Source organism: Felis catus, chromosome D4 (assembly GCF_018350175.1).
Source record: "Felis catus isolate Fca126 chromosome D4, F.catus_Fca126_mat1.0, whole genome shotgun sequence".
Taxonomy (NCBI): domain Eukaryota; kingdom Metazoa; phylum Chordata; class Mammalia; order Carnivora; family Felidae; genus Felis; species Felis catus.
This window is the reverse complement of record NC_058380.1, coordinates 13,160,770-13,177,907: the sequence shown is the minus strand read 5'-3', so window position 1 is coordinate 13,177,907 and position 17,138 is coordinate 13,160,770. Positions and strand designations below refer to the sequence as shown.

The window sequence follows — 17,138 nt, the reverse complement described above, 5'->3', positions numbered from 1 at the left end:
CTCTGCGCTCTGCTTAAGATTCTCTCTCTCTCTCTCTCTCTCTCTCTCTCTCTCTCTCTCTCTCTCTCTGTCTCTTTCTCTCCCCCTCAGCCCCTCTCCCCACCTTGTGCTCTCTCTCTCTCTCTCAAATTCAAAAAAATAAGGGCATGGGGGCTAAACTGTGGGTGAATAGTGAAATATTTCAGTTAGAGACCAAATTCACTAGCTTATTTTTACAATGAAGACTCTTTACAAAAATATTAAATCCTTCTCTGCTTGAGGCCATCTTTAGTCTTCCTTCTGTCCTTTGATTTGTAAATCAGGCTTCCTCTGTGCACTTGTTGCCAGATGGCTCATTTTAGCCCTTTAGTCAAATCTTTAATGTAGAAGTCACAGAGCTGATTGACCATGAGCAGTTAGAGTCCTGGCATGGGCCCCAAAACCTATGTAGATCAAGGTATCTGCTTCCTTAAAACTCTCAGAGCTCTTACCAGGGCACTTAGCTACCAGATGACCTTGGCTGCACACCCAATATCTTAGTGATAAAACTAGAATGCCCACAACTTCTCTTAATGTAATGGCAAGAATCAGTGTAATCGGACACTTGTTTTATATTTAAAGATTAGATCACCAGTGGAATTTGATTTCAACCAGGAATTTTTTTGCTTACAGGTGACAGAAACACAATTCAAATTAGCTCAAGCAAAAATAAGTAAGATAGATTTGTGGATTCACATCACCAGGAAGTTGAAGGGTAAACCGAGTTCAGGCCAGGCAGGATCCAGGGTTCCAATGACATCATCGGGGACTGTCCTCTCTCTCTCAACATTAGTCTGTACACCTGTCACACACAACAGCCATCAGCAGTGCTAGGCTCAGACCCAAAACCAGCTGAGTAAATCCATTAAATTCCTGGCAATTACAGCAGAAGGGGCCCAGGGAGAACTTGCATATGCTTGCCTTAAAATCAGCACCCACCCCTGAATTCATCACCACAGCAAAGGAGATGGGAGAATCCCTGTGATCCATGACATGAGAGAAGGGATCAGCTCTACCAAGTCACACAGTTGTGGGTCCCCCACCCCAACACACACACACACAAACGATTCTGTAGCCAGGAAGTAGAGAAGGAAAGAATGCTGGTAAGACCAGAAGCAACTTGAAAAATACACACACACACACACACACACACACACACACACACACACACACACTTCTCTGAAGTACTGAGGGTCAAAGAGCGTCAGACTTGTCTCACATGCAAATGCCTCAATATCTATATACCAGGAATAAATTCTTCATTCCATAGACAAAAACAGAAACTAAGTCAAATGAATACTAATTAAGGCCCAGACATTCACCCAAATCACACTCATAAAGTTTACTTCAGGTGGACCTAAATACGTAACTTCTTAATATTTTCTACTACAGAATGATTATGCATTATTATTATAGTCAGTATTACCTTTTTAAATTTTAATGGTCTGTACTTGAGTATTTCTGCCAAAAATATTAAAGGAAATCACATTCTTACCCCCTTTTTCCCCCAAGACCGAAAACTGTTCTTTAGGAAAAAAATGGTTCTGTGAAGGCCAGTGGCCCCAGGCTTTCCCCTCTGGGCTCCCTCCGTGCCATCCTGCACTGTTGCCCCAGCCCCTCAGGGTAGTACTTGTCACAGTGGGACTGCCCAGCAAGTTCCTGATAATAGTGACAATGATGCCCATAAGAGCATCACTACTCCCTGTTGATCATACTGCTTACCCTCCCTGAGACTCAGTTTCCTTATCTATAAAACCCAGATAATTATAATACCTCTCCCACAGCTGTTGTAACCATATTAATCGATAATGCAAGTCAAGCATTTAACCCAGTACCTGGAAAAATCTGTTTCATGATGGTCAGACATGATGGTCTGACTGATGAGGACAATGTCAAACGAGAAATAAGGACGAAAACCACCTCTGTTTTACTCCCCACCACATCCACACATACACAGCACCTAGGATGACATCAATGATTCAAACATTATTTGTTAACCTCATGAATGAATGATCAACAGACATTAAGATCAGATTGGATATATTTTTAGATCTTAGTGCTTTACTGGCTGTGGTATTAACTAGGTTGCTTAACCTCTGTATATATGCCTCAGTTCCCTTCTCTGTGTGAAAAAAAAAAATCATAGCTCTCACATGGAGGCGCGTAAGGAACACATGAGACAGTGACATTGGAAGCTCCTGGGCAGACACTCTGCCTTCTTTATGGTAACTACCTTACATCTACTATGTTTATACCTTTTCCCTTTTCAATAGGCTTTAAAAAGTCCTAGGGAACTGGGGTGCCTGGGTGGCTCAGTCAGTTAAGTATCTGGCTCTTGACTTCCACTCAGGTCATGATCTCACAGCTCGTGAGTTCAAGCCATGCATTGGGCTCTGTGCTGACAGTGCAGAGCCTGCTTGGGATTCCCTCTCTCTCCCTCTCTCTATGCCTCGCCCCTGCTCTCTCTCTCTCTCTCTCTCTCTCTCTCTCTCTCTGTCTCTGTGTCTGTCTGTCTCTCTCTCTCAAAATAAATCAATAAACTTAAAAAAAATTTCCTAGGGAATTGGCATATCCCCTATGTCCAAAATCCAACAGAATCATAAAATGTTAAATTTGAAAGGAGGACCCATAAATCTGAACACAATAGCAAATGATAAATAAATTTCAAGCACACATGTAATGATCCAAAACAGGTACACACACACACACACACACACACACACACACACACACACACACAAAAGGACTTTAATCTTGAAAATTATTGAGAATATACTAAACTGCCTTAAAATGAAATTAATTTGCTCGCAAATTTATTTTCTTACAAATCCAAGCAGATCTTAAAGCAATAACAGAGAGCAAGGTAGATAGCAATTTTAGACACTTGTTTGTCTCAGTAGGAGAATGCAATAAAAGACCTTAAATCTTTTCATCCTGTTATTTGTATGTTTTACAATTCACAAAGCATCTTCACATAATTTCATCATCTAATCTTTGCAAGAACTCTGTGGAATGGTTAGCAGATGATTTATCTCCAAACGGAGACTTTCTTGGGCATGGAAGTGAAAAATACTGATAATTATGCCAGAGAAATGAGAATAAACCAAGAATATCCAGGTAAACTGGGGAAGTGGATCATCCTGATTATAAACCCACCTCCCACAGGAAGTTTCTGGAGGATAAGGATTATGTCTTCTTTGACTTTGTATCCAAACACCCAGAAAAATGCTTAACATACAGTAGATGTTATATATATATATATATATATATATATGAATATATATATATATATATGAATATATATAAGAATATATATGATGATATATAATCATCATTGCAATAATTCCAGAAAATGTCCCAGAACTCCAGAACACACATTTCTAGATTATAAGGACCCACTGAGTGCCCAGTACAATGGGCAAAAATAAACCCATATCAAGTTATATTATAAAAACTGCAGAACATGGGAAGCCAAATATATATATATATATACATATATATATATTATATGTTTTACTGTGTTATATTATAAATATCATGTTTATAAATTATATTTAATATAATCATAAAACTCATAAATTATATAAATATAAATTATATGGTATTTATATATACATAATTTATATATGCATATAAATACTATATAATGTACTAAATACATAAATACTATATATGTATATAAATTCTCCTATGAGCTTCCAAAGAAAAAAAACAGCTCAAATGCAAAGGAGCCAGAATGCTTTAGACTTCCAAACAACAGCATAGAAAGCTATTGTGCAATACCTTAACAATTCTGAAGAACATTTATGTGCAATCTAGAATTCTATGCCTAATCTACCAGCCACTTGTGAAGGTAGAATAGACGTTGTCACACGTGAGTTACCAAAACATTTACTACCCATGAACCATTTCTTCAGAAATTACTGGAGGATATGCACCACTGAAATGAAAGAGGAAACCAAAAACAAACAACAACAGAAACAGAAAACACAGAACCTGGAACACAGGAGCTGTAACCCAGGAGAAACGTGTTGGCAATCCCTGGCTGAAGAGGAAGGGACACAGTTCTGCACTGGCCACAAGAGACAAAAGAGAAGCTGCCATCCCTTCCGAAGACTCAAGCCTGGAATCCGCATAGTGTCTTTTCTGCTGCATTCCATTGGCAGAAGGGAGTCACAAGACCCGCCCAGGTTCAGTGTGAACGCTGGGTGATAAATAGTTCCTTAGAAACTGTCTTCACGGGTGCCTGGGTGGCTCAGTCAGTTAAGCATCTGACTCCTGATTTTGGCTTTGGCCATGATCTCTTGGTTCATGAGATGGGGCCCCAGGTCAGGCTCTGCACTGATAGTGCAGAGCCTGCTTGGGATTCTCTCTCTCTCTCTCTCTGCCCCTCCCCTTCACTCTCTCTCTCAAAGTAAACAAACATTAAAAAAAAATTGACCTCGCCTTGACATGTTTAGGAAAAAAAAAAAGAAAGAAGCTATCTTCAAAGACTATCTGCCATGGAGAACCAAAATAATCAGCCATGAGAACTGAAGAGGTTGCCTCTGGGTAAAGAGGCAGGGAGTGATGAGATTTGTGATTTTATAACAAATCTTGTAGGAATAGATGACTCTTAATGCTGTGCATGTTTAACCTTAGTAAAAATGAGGTACAAAACGGATTACCTGGTTCTCAGTGAAAGGGACAGAACAAGGAAAAGACAAAGGAAGGGCAAACAGAAGTTAGCAAATCATCACTGCAATAATTCCAGAAAATGTGCCAGAACTCCAGGGCAGGCATTTCTGTAGAACGCCGCTAAAAATCGCACTATGGAAGATGCAGATATTTTATTTACTCATCCGTGCAAATGAATTCATTTTTGTCATACCGCGAGCAAGCAGTATAACCCGGTAGAATTTTTTTCTTTTATTCCCTCTGTCTTAAGTCGATAACGTTTCTCAGTCTTGCATATTGTGTGTCATACGGGAACACTTTTACAAAATTTTTTTAACGTGTTAATGGGAGACCTTGTGACCTACTGGCTTCTTTTATTGCAGAAAGGGCACAATAAGAGGACTCATCCATTGAGCTAGGCTGGCAAAAAGAAGGAAATGGCACAGTGCTTCACAATGTTATTAATCAGAAGCCACATAATTTCATTTGTCCTCTTTGACTGCGTATGTTATTAGGACACAAAGAAATAGTAGCAAAATTTACTGTAGGTACTCCCGGCAATTATCATCACATAGACAACCTGACTTTGCAAGGTTTTTATATAGTAGTGTTGGTCCATAAAAGTTGCGCCCCCTAGCTCTGAAATGAAACCAACAGTTTTTTTTTTAATTTTTTTTTCAACATTTATTTATTTTTGGGACAGAGAGAGACAGAGTATGAACGGGGAAGGGGCAGAGAGAGAGGGAGACCAGAATCGGAAACAGGCTCCAGGCTCTGAGCCATCAGCCCAGAGCCTGACGCGGGGCTCGAACTCACGGACCGCGAGATCGTGACCTGGCTGAAGTCGGACGCTTAACCGACTGCGCCACCCAGGTGCCCCGAAACCAACAGTTTTTTGAGGAACCTCCATACTGTGTTTTCCCACAGTGGCTGTACCAGTTTGCACTCCCACCAAAAGTTTAAAAACTGAATAAAAATCTTATTAATCCTGAAAATCAAAGCCTTCAGAATAAACAGGATATAAAAATCTCCAGACCTGATTCGTTTTGCCCACACACATATACATCATTGTATCCAACTGATAACATCTTTAAAGTGTATTCACAAACTGTATCTTTTGAATTGCATATTTTTGATGCACCTATACATTTTTTAATAATAAAGCCAGATAAGTAAATAAATAAATCTCCCACCCCAAAGGGCTTGACAAACAAAAAATAAAGATACAAAAATTTTAAAGAAGCTGACTAGTGAATTTTGGGTACCATTTGACCAATTTTGACCCTAATGATAGAGCATCAGAGAATATTCTGACTTCCTTCATTCACACCCTGTGGGTTGTTTTATGATATGAACACAAAAGCCTGTTTGCCAACTTCTTTTTGTGAGTGTCATGAGTCCAGTAAAATTTTCTAAGTTCCTATGAATTAAAAAAGAAAAAATCGGCTCTAAAATCAGACTGCCTGGGTTTGAAGCTTGCCTCTGGCACTTCCTGGCTACCTCACCTTTGACAAGTTTCTGTGCCTCATTTTCCTTGTCTGCAAAATGGGGATAGTGGCACATAGTTTGTTGTGATACTTTAACACATTAACACCTAGAAGCAGTGCCTGGCATGAGCTAAGCATGAAAGAAATATTAGTTTTATTGTCTTATTTACTAAAGATAAACTGAGAAAGAAAACCCTATCTTCCTGCAAAGGGCTCTTTAACTCAGCTGTCTGTTTTGTCTCTTACAAGCCAAATGTGGATTTCTTCCAGCTAAAGTTAATCCAATTTTTCCTGATTCCTTTTAACGTTCTCCTGGGAGTCTACCTAAAGTTATTTTTACCAAAAGGAGATAGTTATCATTGAGGGCAAGAAAATAGAGCAAAGAATAAGTTATACACAGACCTCATCTACTTCTTTATGTGCATGTTTCAAGCCTTTAATTTGTTTTTTTCTCCAGGTAGCAGCCACATTCCTAAGAGAGGCCCACGGGGGTAGGTAGGCAGTTCTGCTCTGGGAGACCATTGAAGGTGTATCCTAGCAACCCAGTCACATGACAGGATCTTTCAGCTAGTCTCCTTTCGATTTTGTGGTTCTCATATTGGTAAAGAATGTGATGTCTTTAAATGAACGGAGGGTTATGTTTTCACGGACTGAGACCCTATCGCATTTTGGTGCAACATTTACAAATAGATTGATGGAAATGAATAGAACCCGAAGATGCATATTTAAACCAGACAAGATTCCACAGATAAAACACAGAAAGGTCCAAAGACCCCAACAAGAAGAAATGTTTCTCAACTAATACAGAGATGAGTGGTACCATGCTACACATCACAACATCATGGTGCCACTAAGGACATTATAAGGGCTGCAAATCCTGGCTCCTCCACCACCCCAGTCCATCAAACAGGACCACACTTGAGCTATCAAGGTCAGATGACACACCTGACATTTTTATTTAACAACTCTCCCAAAGGGAGTCCACGTCTCCATTTCCAACCCACTGAAGTATTTAGTGACCCTCAGGGTACTTAAAACAAAAACAAAGACAAAAACAAAACTTTCCTCAAACACTGAATCTCAGGTCCCTAAATAAACATTCTCTGCAATATGTGCCTTCGGCGCCATGACATATTTGGGATGTTTTACTTCAGTGGGCCCTAACTCTGCTCTGAAAGCCCCTTATTCTTCAGTCGTCAGCCTGTGGCACATCCGCCATGTTTCTCCATTCTCTTCAGCTCCTCACTCCTTCTGACTCTCTGCAGAGGGCATCCCCTCTTACTTCACTTAAAATATTTGGTCTCATCCCGGCTCCCTTTTTCCCACTCATGAATGTCAGTATCTCCACTCAGCCTCATTGCATTCCCTCCTCTTCTCACCCCAGTGACCTCTCTTCTTTGCTGACCAACTACTCCCTGGCCTCCATGCTGAAGATCTCATCCATCATGTGCTTGCTCTTGTCTCCCTCTCCAGTGGCTCTTTCCCTTCTCCCATCAGCACATTCAGGCTCTCTGTCACCTGAGACGACCCTGGCCCTCTCCACCAAGACCCTCAAGGAAGCATCCTAGTTTTCTCCTCTTGACCATCCAGCTCTGAAAGTTGGCCTGCCTTTCCACCAATAGTCTTTACCCTCCACTTACTCTGTTTTCTGAGCTCACTGGCTCACTCTAAAGATTTTTTCTCACACAGCTTTCAGTACCCATGAAGACCCCAAATACTCTTCTAAACCCCAACAATTATCTTCTGGAACATTCAGCAACTTTTCACAGTGTTGACTTTGCCTATTTCTTATGCAACTCTTTTTTACCCTGAGGGAAGGCCTCCATTTAAAGCCTGTTCTACAATTCCCTCCATCTCTCTAAGCCTCTGTTTTCTGATCTTCCAAGTGGGGATTAATATATTTGCTATACAGGGTTTTTGTGAGTATTAAATGAGATGATAAATGTAAAACGCCTAGTATGTGATTGGCTTTCAATATATGGTGGTAATTATATTGATTTTTACCTTTCCTTGGTGTCAGAGACACCAAGTGGGTGCTCTACATTTCTGAGCATTCCTTTGTCTCCTTCTCAGACCCTCTTACTTCTCACTCTGCCTTCTGTCAAAATTATAAAGTACCATGGCTTTAATTTTTTTTAATGTTTATTTACTTTTGAGGGAGAGAGAGACAGCATGCAAGTGGGGGGGGGGGCGCAGAGAGAGAGGGAGACACAGAATCTGAAGCAGACTCCAGGCTCTGAGCTGTCAGCACAGGGCCCAACACAGGGCTCGCGCTCATGGACTGTGAATTCATGACCTGAGCTGAAGTCGGACACTTACCCAATTGAGCCACCCGGGCGCCATGGCTTTAATATCATGTCTGCATGAATGACCTCCAGATTTTTCTCCAGCTCCAGCTTCTCTCCCTGCCCCTTTTTCTATTTGCCTACTGGACAGCTCCCTTAGGTGTCACTATGCACCCCAAATCCAATGCAATTAATTGTCTTTAAATATACACATATTCTTTAAAAAATTGTCTTTTCCCAAACAGTTGATTTCTTCCTGACTTCCCCATTTATGTTCACACAGCCCCCATCCTTGGAGCTATCCAGGCTCAAAGCCTCCATCACATTTTTTTCTCCCTTTATTCAAGCAAATTCTTAGTAACTCTGGGCATTTTTGCCACCACAATATCTTGTAGGTCTATCCCTTCTTTTCCTTCCTTGTTCATCATCATTAGGCCTTCAGGACTTTTGACCTGATTTATTTCAATGGCTTCTTATGGTTTTTGCCTGCTTCTTACTGAGCATATATATCCCTGCTTGTTCTCTATACGTCAATTATAGGAACACTACTATTGTAAAGATCTGACCAAAACAATCTTCTACCTACAGAATCCTTCAGGATATCCAGTGCAAACTTGACAACACAAATTCATCAGTCTCTTCTTCTAGAAAGCTTCAAAAACCAATAATGAAAAGGGAAGAAAAAAAGCAAGCTAACTCTATTTTTGGTAAAACTGGGAAATATTCCAAAATATTTGTAAATGCAAGAGCTCTGTGGGAGGAAAGAGTAAAAGCTGGGGAGAGAGAAACTAGCAGTAGCAATCTTCAGGAAGTACCAGAATGTAATTCCTCGAAGTGAGAAATGCTCTAAGGTGCAAAGTTCTCTCCTTTCTCTGTAGCAGCATGTGCAAGAACTAGAGTGAGTTCAATGGTGACTCTTGAGCCTGACTTAGCCCATAGAAACAGGGGTGGTGGGCTACACATGGAATTATGCAGATAAGTAATGTTTGCAGCAGGGAGATTGTCTTGGTGGTAGCTGAGAAGAAAGACTTCCAGTTGTGAATAATAAGTAGCCTGGAATGCTACTCTGGGCCCATTATAACCCAACTCACTAGATGATAAATAATAAAAAAGCAGTTAGCATATAGATACATTCTATAAAAAATAACAAAAGGGCAAAATGTATGCACAGAAGAATATCTGTAAAAATGTTTCCAGAGAACAGATGAACCTTATAAATAAATACTTTACCATGAACTTTAAAAAAATTAAATCGCAACAAAGCACTTTATCTATGAAGAAATACTTTGAAGTTGGAATACCAAAATTCAGGTAAGAGTAGTTGAGGCAACAGGAGGAGATATAACGTGAGTAGCATTCAGGAATGAAGTAGAAGGGAGGACATGAAATTATCACAGAATTGCAGAAGAATTGAGAAAGGCTGCAAGATCAAATATACATTGTGAAAAAGAAAACAGTACAGGACACAACGTATAGAAATGAAGGAAGGGAATGGAAATGAAAACCAATGGAAATAAAGAGTTAATTAAGATTAAAGAGAAATTATATTTATAGGAGACAGAAAATGGAGATCCAACATAAGCATAACTGCTATCTCCAAAGAAGAAAATCAAAGTAATGGATCAGAGAAAATATTTTAAAATACAATTTCATAATTTTTTCCTTAAACAAATTTTGAAACTTTGATCTAGATATTGAAAAGGCCACCTTGAACCAGGAAAGACTGATTCAGAATCCCCAACAACTAGACACAGCCTACTAAAGTTACTGAGCCTCAAAGAAAATAAAGATGACTTTGGGCCACCAGGCAAAATGATCAAGTCTTTCATGAGATTAAAAAATCAGGTTGGCTACAAACCTTTTTATATTAACATTCAATGCCAGCAGACAATAGAGCAACAGATTTTGATATCAAGTCAGTGTCATTCAACTATCAAGACTATTGAGAGAAAAAACAAACAGTTTAAAACATTCTAGAACTCTAGATTGTCCCCATGACTTTCTCTTGGGAAAACTCCCAGAGAAGATGCAGCCTACCAACTAAGAGATCCTTGGGTACACTCTGGTAAAATCATTAATTGTAACCATTGATACTAGAATCTAACAGAACTAAGATAAAAACAAAAACAGCACTTTGAGTAACAGAAAGGAATGTAAGTGTCACCTGCCTTCCACAGTAGAAATAATGCAACAACAAAAAGAAATTAAGAGGAAGAAGGATAGAGATAGAGGTGGTAGACATTTCGACTCATTATAATATCTGGATCTTTGCCTACTAAAATAAGGAATATAACTTAAGACTGACAATTCAAATATTAGTAATAGAAATGTAAGCATATTGAACAGAACCAGTTAAAACACTAAAAATATGGTATGTTCTAAAATGGAATGGTGGAAGAGAGAAAAGGGAGAAAGGGTGCGTGAACAAGATTAACCATTGTTCACAGTAGAAAACTAATGAGTGTTGTGTAAAGAAATAGAATTAGGAGTCCCACGCCAGACCTACAGAAACAGAATCAGCATTTAAAACTTTTTTTTAAATCTGTATTTACTTTTGAGAGAGAGAGAGACAGAGTGCTAGTGGGGGAGGAACAGAGAGAGAGGGAGACACAGAATCCAAAGCAGGCTCCAGGCTCCGAGCTTTCAGCACAGAGCCTGACGCGAGGCTCAAACTCATGAACCATGAGATCATGACCAGAGCTGAAGTCGGCCACTTAACCATCTGAGCCACCCAGGTGCCCCAACAGAAGCAGCATTTAAACAAGAAACCCAGATGAATTATATGCACGTTAAAGTTTGAGAACCCTGCTGTGCACACAGCCAAGGTGTAAAATACTCTTGCTTTCTCATCTCTATTGTACCTTCCTATCTTGATGGTCTACCTACAAGAATATTTTTAATCACCAATAGTGTTAGTTTTCTTTTACTACCCATAACAAATTGCCACAAACTTAGTGGCTTAAAATGATAAAAATTTATTCTCTTATGATTCTGGAGGCTGGAAATCTGAAATTAAGGGATCAGCAGGGTTATGTTCCTTCTGAAAGCTTCAGGAGAGAATCATTTCCTTGTCTTTTTCAGCTTCTGGAGGTTGCCCGCATTTCTTGACTTGAGCTCATTGCCTGTATCAGTCCAACCCGTTGCTTTCATCTTCACACGTCTTACCACTACTTTGAGTTCCTTGCCTCCCTTTTATAAGGACACTTGCGATTCTATTGCATTGGGCCCACCAGATAAGCCAGTATAACCTCCTCAACTCAAAATTCTGAATTGCATCTGTAAAGTCTCTGCCCTATAAAGTAACATCACTGGTTCCCAGGATCACGTGCACATCACGTGCACATCTTTGAGGGGTGGGGGCATCATTCAGCCTAACACACACTCCATTTGTTCAAATCTCCACCATCCTTCCATACTATAATCAAATTCTACTTCCTCCTTCAAGTACTCAACTGCTGAGGCAGTGCTCTGGGCTTATATGTACAGCTTCTACAACATTTACCACTTTGTTCATTGATATAGTGATTTATACACTTGTCATAGCTCTCTTTTTATCCCAACTCACCTCCATTCTGGTTCAATTGCAATTTCCTTAAAGGAAGAGATTGCAGATATGCTTCCATTCCCATATTCTTTAAAGGTGTACACACTAACATTGTCAAAGACTTCTTTTTTTAATGTGTATTTATTTTAAGAGAGGGAGGGCTGGGGAAGAGGCAGAGGGAGAGGGAGAAAGAGAATCCCAAGCAGGCTCTTCACTGTCAGCATGGAGATCAATGCCAGGCTCAAACAGACCAAGCATGAGATCATGAGATGAGCAGAAATCAGCAGTCAGATGTTCAACATACTGAGCCACCCAGGCACCCCGTCATCAAAGACTTCTTAACTGCCAAATCTAATGCACATTTTGAGGTTCATTCATTCATTCATTCAACAAATGGTTATTGAACACCTGTTATGTGCCAAGCACTGCTCTGGACTCTAAGAATACCGCAGTGAATAAGGTAGACTAACTCCCTGGCCTCTTGAGGTTTGCACTCTGGGGACAGAAATAAATAATAAACTAATAGACATATAGCTGGTGCCTTGTAATAAAAAAAGTTATAGAGAAGGAAAGTCAGTCTTTTCTACTTACCCTTTTTGCAGATTTTGACCTAATGATCACCTCCTCTTTCTTAAAAACCTCTCTTCCTATAGTGTAGGGCACCATGATCTCCACGTTCTCTTCCTATATCTCTGTTGAATGTGTGTGTGAGTGTGTGATTTCTTTCTAAAGATTTGCTTTACTTTCATAGCCTTTAAATGTTGGTGTTATTCCACGACCAATCCTCTTCTCTCTTCCTATCACCTTCACGCAATGTTTTCCAAATCTCTGTCTCCAGACCTAATCCCTCCCCTGCCCCACATCTCAATATCCAATGGCCTCTGGTCATTCCCACCTGGATGGCTATACCACAGGCATTTCAAGCTCATTATATTCAAGATTGCAATTTTGCTGTCCCTCAAAGCGTGTTTTTATCTTACATTGCCAATCTCAGTTGGCCATCATGGACCCGGGCCCCCAAGGAGACCACTTTTGACTTCTCTTGCTCCCCACTTTAAATCTCTCATCCACAGCTATCCATTGTGCTTTATAAATATCCCTCCATCCAAACTGCTCCTTCAGATCATTATCCCTTTTTCTAGAATATTGCAATACTTTCCTTATTACTCTTTCTCCCTCCAGTCCAATGTCCCTTCCAATCCACCCTTCACACTGGTGCCAAAGGAATTTCTCTAAGATGTACATCTGACACATTATTTCTGAAACAAGTGTTTCCAGTGGTTTCTCCGTGTCTCCAGGATAAAGGGAGACTCCTCCAACATCATTTATAAGTCCTTCCATTCTGGCTTCAGCTCTCTCTGCTAACTCACATATACCTCAAGCTTTGAATCTTCCTCAGTGTCTTCCCATGAATTGCCTAAATTTGCAGGGGTATTGAACTCTCCCAATCCTTTCCTAGGCTGTTTCTTTTCGTACAATGCCTTTCTTCATTTCATCCATCTAGTGAATTAATCCCTTGCTTAAGACCATTATGTATGCACTTAAATATTCTTCAGCCTCCTGCAGAAAGAGGAAATAATAAAACTATATCTTTTATGTCTTATACCTACTTGTATTCATTCCCACATCAGGACCTTTATACTCGATGTTGCCTTTACCTGGAGTGCCCACCCCAACCACCACAAGTCCTTCACATGGTGGCATTTTCTAATTATTTCGGTCCAGTTCAAATGTTATTCTCAGGGAGGTCTCCTGTCCATTCAACCCTCTACCACCACCCTGGTCATTCTCAGTACCACCATTAAACCAGTGCTTTCAAGGGCCTTCTTCATGCCTTCCTAGGATCTGGCATGAGCCAGGGTGGCAGTGTCATATGGGTGGCATAACCCTTAGCTCAAACCAGGATCTTCATGGACCCCAGACCCATTTCAATATTTCAAGGCACCTTCCAACCCTCTAGTTCCCACACAGGGTCAACCAGATGCCCCACAGGACACCCAGACTTGTACCTACAAAGATATCCAATGGCTTCATATCCAGCTCTGGTTTCAGAAGGACAGCCTGGCCAGCTGCCTGCATCATGTGAGACTGAGTAGCCAGAACGGTGCTGCCACATTGATTTGGAGTGACTCAAATTGTTCCTATAGACACAGGTCCCACTCCTGGGAATGGCACTGCTCCTTCATGGCATTTACACAATCAGAAAGTATACTGTTTCTTAGTTTGTTCATTTATTTTCTGAGTGCTGCTCTTCTAGTAGAAGTAAGTAGTAAGTTCTGTGCAAAGAGTGATCTCAGCTACCTTCTTCACCATGGGATGTTCAGTGTTAAAACAGTTCCTGGCACAGAAGGTATTCAGTATCTGTTGAGCACGAGATGATGTATTTAATTACAGACCTAACCCCTCCTCTAGAATGTAAGCTCTCAAGACAAAGGACTCTGTATTAATTATCTTGGTCCTCATACTGGCATCATACCTGCCATATGAGAAGGCATGAAATCTGTAGTTTTTAATGTGTAAATCAATTAATAAATAAACAGATGAATAAGTGAATGAAAATATATTATCTAGACTCAAGGTTCTTAACCTTGCCTTCATGATTTTAATGTCAAGGGAAGGTTAAAGACCTCTTATTCTTACAAGCTTTTGGGGAGCTTTTAAAAACTGCAGTGCCCAGGACCAATGAAACCAGAATCTCTGGGATGGCTCCCAAGTATCAGTCTGTTTTAAGCTTTTCAGGCAATTCCAAAATATAGACGCAGTTGAGCATAGGGTGACCACCCATCCAGGTTTGTGCAGGACTGAGGGTTCTCTCAGGAGGTGGAAATTTCAGTGCTAACACCGTGACTCTCCTAGGCAACTGGGCTGGTTGGTCACCCTGGCTGAGAACCTCTGATCCAAACTGTCACCCAGGATCATTCTTGATGTACTTTCAATTTTTGAGAAGTCAAGACTCATTGGCTTCCTGCTTTCACTTGACACTTAGGTAATTACATTCAGGTAACTCACATTGACTTTAATGTAATGTCAATGACTTTGCTTCCTCCTATGTGTTCCTGTTCAGACTGTGCTGCGACCATTGACTGGGTGACATACAAATCTGTGGCATACAGATGGCAAAGGGAATGATTAAACCATTACAGCAGGTCACCCACGACCAGCAGAGCAGCTAAGGAAGCAAAGGAAAGTATAGAGTGCTACCTTTCCAAATGCAGCCCCAGTGAGCCTTCACTTTTTTTCCTTAAAAGTGATGATAGTACATTTTGACACGTTCCTATTTATCACTTATTTACACCAGTTACCCTAGTATTAGTTTGCAGTTTCTGATGTTACCCCCTGAGGTGATAAATAATTTTAATAGAAAAATCCCTGTATGAACTGAATTAATATTCATCATTCCAAACGCTAATTAATTTACTACAAGTATACTGAATCCATCAATGCATGGGCACCAGAATCAAAAATGCCCTTTGACCTGTGAAGAGAATGTGGCACACAGCTCTCTGGGGCCTTTGTTATCCAAAGGGAGGTCTCAGATCATCAGCACCAGCACCACCTGGGAGCTTTTTAGAAATGCACAAACTCAGGCTCCACCCCAGATCTGCTAAATCTTAATCTCTAGAAGTGGGGCCCAAGAATCTGTTTTAAAAAGCTCTCCAGCTTATTCTTTTGCATGCTCAAATTAGAGAAGCGCTCCTCTAGAGAACATTTTGCTCCCCTAATTCTTAACTTCAACATCTCAGAGCCAAGAGGAAAGAGGCAAAGGGAGGCAGCAGAAGAGACATGTAGCACAGTGGTTCCCAAGCCCTGGAGCGCATTGAAAACACCTGGAGATCTTTAAAACTATCAGAGCCTGGCCCCCACCCCAAACAATGTGATGTAATTGTTTTGGGGTGCACTCTGGGCGTACAGATGTTTTAGAAGCTTCCCAGGTGATTCTACTGTGCAATAGACTTTGGGAATCACCGATACGGTCTGATCACCAGCAGCCCTATCTACAGCACTCCAGTGCTGAAGAATCCAGGAAAATGGGCAGGACTAGCATTTGCTGTCCCTCCTTCCCTCACAAACATCAGAATCCGCAGACATGGAATGAAGGAAAAACTCACTGGGGCTGAATTTCACCTCTGGCATGATAAATGCTTCTTCTGTTTACCTTCTGTTAGTAGCTACATGGTTTTTTTACCTCTCTGGACCTCAGTATCTTCGTCTATCAAATGGAGATAATAGACCCATTTCTCAGGATTTGGGGGGACATTGTATATGATAATACATGGAAGTGCCTAATATTAAACATATTAGACATATTAGACATATTAGACATTGGACATATTAGATGTCCAAAAAGTCTGAGCCATGTTAAGAGTGCTGTCTCTGTACTGTGCTCCCCTGCTGGTGGGACCTCTAGCAACATGGAGTCAGGCAAATATTTAGGGACGTCTCCTGTTCAGGGTACTAAGGATGTCAATTGCAAAAACCCTGTTTACATGTGCACGTTCACTATATGGTTTCATTTTAGTCTCACATTCCAGTCAGTAAACAGGATAATTCTTATGGTCCCCGTTTCACAAGATGGTCAGAGACACAAGATGGCACAGAGAGGTCCACTGTCACATAACTGCAAAATAGCAGACATTGGTCCCCTGACGGTAGCCCAGCATTATCTCCGCCTACCATCCTCGGCTTCACACCCAGCTGCTTGGCAGGTTGCGTGTATTGACAGGATGCGTCGATCTAGACCAGCGCTATTCCAATAGAACATTCTGTGATGATGGAATTGTTCTGAATCAACACTCTCCAGTTCACAGGCCACCAGCCACATACGGCTACAGAGCATTTGACATGTGGCTAGTGTGACTGAAGCATTAAAGTTTATTTAATTTTAAACAATTTAGATTTAAACAGCCACAGGTGGACAGCACAGATCTAGCCACTGAGTCTGGAGAATGAAAGGAGAACTTAAAAATCTATTCCGGTGGCTTCTACCCACAAATCTAAGAAAACCTAAGTCATTTCTTTTTATTCTCTTAAAAGACCTTCTTAACTCTTTTTCAGTAGAGTGGCAAAGCTGGCTCACTAAGATACGAGGACCCTGTTACCATGCGACTTACAATTTGAATGATGCGTTGCACCAAAGATTGGCCAGTA

At 40.6% G+C, this 17,138-nt stretch overlaps 1 protein-coding gene across 10 annotated transcripts in view; it reads left to right on the top strand.

Moving 5' to 3' along the window:
- The window catches only part of TRPM3 (transient receptor potential cation channel subfamily M member 3), an 804,873-nt gene that overhangs the window by 686,170 nt on the left and 101,565 nt on the right, over positions 1-17,138 (top strand). The gene's annotated exons all lie outside the window — the stretch shown is intronic.